The sequence below is a fragment of the Calidris pugnax genome, unplaced genomic scaffold (genome assembly GCF_001431845.1).
Source record: "Calidris pugnax isolate Ruff unplaced genomic scaffold, ASM143184v1 scaffold182, whole genome shotgun sequence".
Classification (NCBI taxonomy): Eukaryota; Metazoa; Chordata; class Aves; order Charadriiformes; family Scolopacidae; genus Calidris; species Calidris pugnax.
The window spans coordinates 1,272,532-1,276,476 of NW_015090968.1; positions in this window are offsets into that span (position 1 = coordinate 1,272,532).

Below are 3,945 nucleotides of genomic sequence, written 5' to 3' on the forward strand. Positions count from 1 at the left end.
TTCAAACTCCTGTCTTTCTTCTTGCCTCAGGTTTGACTCAGCGAGTGTCTGCAGAGGCAGAGAGCAGCACACACTTGCTCTGATTCTGCAGCTGGAGCGTGGGCGACATGGACCTTTTCTTCTTCTGTTCCACAGGCAGGTGGTGACGGTCATTAGAAGTCCATGTGGTGTGAATAAAAGGCAACACAAAGAAAGCAATAATATTATATTTTTATGTCGTTAATATCATACTGGAAGACAGTTATAGAGAAAAGCACTGCAAGCTTCCATAAAAGGCTAGAGGAAAAAAATGACATTTTTTTTTTCCCCCTCCATGTGGAAAATGAACACAAAGGATAACAAATGCCAACGACAGAAGTAAGAAAAAACTCCAAACAATTTCAGAAGCAAGTAGCTGATAAAATATCAGTGCTCTCTCTGTTCTTGCTGGTACAGTGGCCAGAAAGAGCCAAGGTAAGTATGAGGGAAGTGCTTCGAGCGGCTCCAAAATGCTACTACAAGATGTAACTTTTCCAGATAAAGAAGTTTATGGCAGCTCTCATGTGCAAGAAAGGCCAAAACAGAAGCCTATTCTTTGCTACCTGGAAGGAAGGTCAAATAATATCAAAATATATAGCAATTTATATTAGCCAGAGAACCAAGTCTTGGCATTTTAATAGTAGTAAGAAAGATTGGGTGTTTTGACTGCTTAGGCAATAGGATAGGCTTTTTAATTTGTTAAACTAAACTGATAGTTGTCTGGTGGGTATTACCTAGATTTTAAGACAGAAGCCAAAAAAAAAAAAAAAAAAAAAAAAGAGGGGTGGGCAGGTTATAGAGGGTCACTGAGTCCTGCTGGTGGTGGGTGAGAATAAAGATATTATTTCCATAAGACTGAACTGTAGAAGTTGAGCTGAGGGATGTGGAGGAGTCACTCCTCTAACAATACCAGACATGACCATTGGATGTGCAGTTGTCACAACTGATCTTATTCTCATGACTTACAGAAACAAAACTTCTAGGAAATGAGCACGCCCACAGACACCTTCATGGGAAGTTCCCATCATGACTCTCGAGCTCCAGTTACAGATGTCTGTGAATTCATGGGACAAATTTTAAGGAGCCTGAAAAGAGTAACAGAATCATAGAATTGTCCAGGTTGGAAGGGACCTCTAAGATCATCTAGTCCAACCATCAACATAACTCTGATAAAAAACCATCACTAAACCATGTCTCTAAGCACTACGTCAACCTGTCTTTTGAACACCTCCAGGGATGGTGCCCCAACTGCTTCCCTGGGCAGCCCATTCCAAGGCTTAATAACCCTTTCTGTGTAAAAGTTTTTCCCAATACCCAATCTAAACCTCCCCGGGTGCAATTTGAGGCCATTTCGTCTTGTCCTATCACCTGTGACTTGGGACAAGAGACCGACCCCCACCTCTCTACTCCCTCCTTTCAGTTAGCTGTAGAGGACGAGAAGGTCTCCCCTCAGCCTCCTTTTCTCCAGGCTGAACAACCCCAGCTCCCTCAGCCTCTCCTCAGAAAATACTGCAGGTAGCTTAAGCACACTGTACAGAAGTATGCAATTTTACTGCAATATTGCATCAAATTAGAGATACAGGAGCAAGCGTGCATTAGAAATAACACCGAGCTGCCAAACTGCAGTGTGACAATTCAGCACAGCCCTTTGGATCAGACCGTAGAACTCTGTGGGTGCCCTCTGCACTAAAAACACAAACCACAATTAAGGAAAACCGGTAAACAACTCCTCTTGGTCAAAAAAAAAAAAAAAAAAAAAAAAAGAAACAGCCGTGTAAATTCATTGTCCACAAAATCTTTCTGGCTCTTCTGGGCATTCATGAAAAGACAGAGCCCTCTGCCGGCTGCTGCTTTTTTTTTTCCTCTCCTTAAATCTAGTATTAGAGATCCAACCATCAGTGCCAAAAGTTATCCAGGCATACACAGTTTTCTTGGTCTAAATCTATTCAGATGGAGTGCAATTTAGATTCCAAGAGCCACTGTCATGCACATAATTCTATTCCTGCAGGAGAAGACCAGGACCTTTGAGAACAGCAATCAGATCTGAGTCAGTTCAGTCCCGTTAGGGAACGTTCCATACAAGAGATACTTAACTTTAGTTTTGCTAAAAATAATTGAAAAATCTTTATTGCTTATTCACATATTTCCAACAGATTCAAGTGCCAAGATTTCAGAAAATGAGGGGAAGCAGGTTAAAACGCTTACCTTTCCCCTGCTGCAGAATTGGTGTGTATTTGATCCCCTTTACTTTAGTAAAGTCTTTACTATCCCCTTGCAGAAATAGTGTGCACTGCGCTGTATGTTCTCTGCGAATACGAAGACACCAGACCAACCCAGCCTGGGTGGAGTTCAGGTAAGAGGAGTGCAAGCTCGATGCAGTTATAAGTCTACAATAAGTATGTCCCTTCAGAAGAAAAATGAGCATTTTGAAGATGCTAAATCCAAATCAGTGTAGTTCCACTTCCGTTCATTGTCCTAACAGAATTACTATAGACTAACACGATACTTATGTTTTTTAATTCCATCATACCACTTAGCTTGGAAGAATTCATGTAGCTTGAAGTAATTTTACCCAAGATGCGTGATGAGTAAAGGGTCACCAAGTCTAAGCCCAGAGCAGAGGTGATGGGCCTCAGAGATGAGCTCCAGTTTGTCTAACCCAAGTGCAAAGCCTTCCCACAGCCCCTTCCCAGCCGTGCTTTCACCACCTCTGTACCCACCAGTGCTGCCAGGTCAAACTTCCATCCTCTGCAGTGGGAGCCTGGGGATGAGAAACTCTTGGGCTGATGGACACTCCTAGAATGCCTTAAAGCAACATGGGCCAGACCATCAAGTTAAAACAGCGCTGTGCAGTGTTAGCCTGAAAAATAGAGTTAATTATTGAAGCACTACAAGTCAACTGATGTTTGGAGTTGGAGACCAGTACTGAAAAGCCCCCAAACTTTACAGAAGTGTGTGGGACGTCTGTGTGCCAACAGACAAAAAGTCTACTCAGGACAGTCTTACTATTGTAGAAAGAAAGAAATGTGCCATGACTTGAACTGAACGTAGGGCATTTTTAATTATTTTAGCTTGCATTTATGAATAGTTTAGGGACAACATGACCACCTGAAAAAAGAAAATGAAAGTAAGATGATGTACAACACTACACATACCAAGAGCTGATCCAACAGACAAAAGGGAGCCATAAATTGGGTTTACGTTGTTGAGGAGCAGGGGTGACAGCAACCGTATCTGAAGCTGCACCCAAGAACAGCCCCGAAGAAAATAAAAGTAAGATGATGTACAACACTATACATACCAAAAGCTGATCAATAGACAAAAGGGAGCCATAAACTGGGTTTATGTTGTTGAGGAGCAGGGGTGACAGCAATCGTATCTGAAGCTGCACCCAAGAACAGCCCCAAAAGCCACACTGATGTGGGATATTAAAGCATCTTTCAACTTATTGCACGGTTTCACTTAAAAAGAGTAGGGCATTATTAGAAAAAGAGCGAGATACCACAAAGTCATAGAAACAAGAGACTCAAGCAGAATGAAGCATCGTACTTAGGAAGAGTCTGGGAGATGATGCTGGAAGAAAAGCTTCAACCAGACCCAAGGCATAATACTATACGGGGCATTTCTAAGCACTCATTTCCCGTCACACAAATCCACCAACTTTCAGAATAAAAAAAAGACAAACCCAAAAACACATTTGAAAGCAAAGCCAAAGGAGGTCTTGGATTACATTTATCATTAACGTAGCTGGACCTGACAATAATTATAAACCCTCAGGCAGAAAGTCATGCACACACAGTGGACATAGCACAGCTGAAGCAGCCTGACATGCATTACCAGAAAATAGAATAAAAGTATCTGCTGCACAATGAAATAATAAATATCCATCAGAAAGACAAGATCTAGGAAAACACCCTCACAGACCAG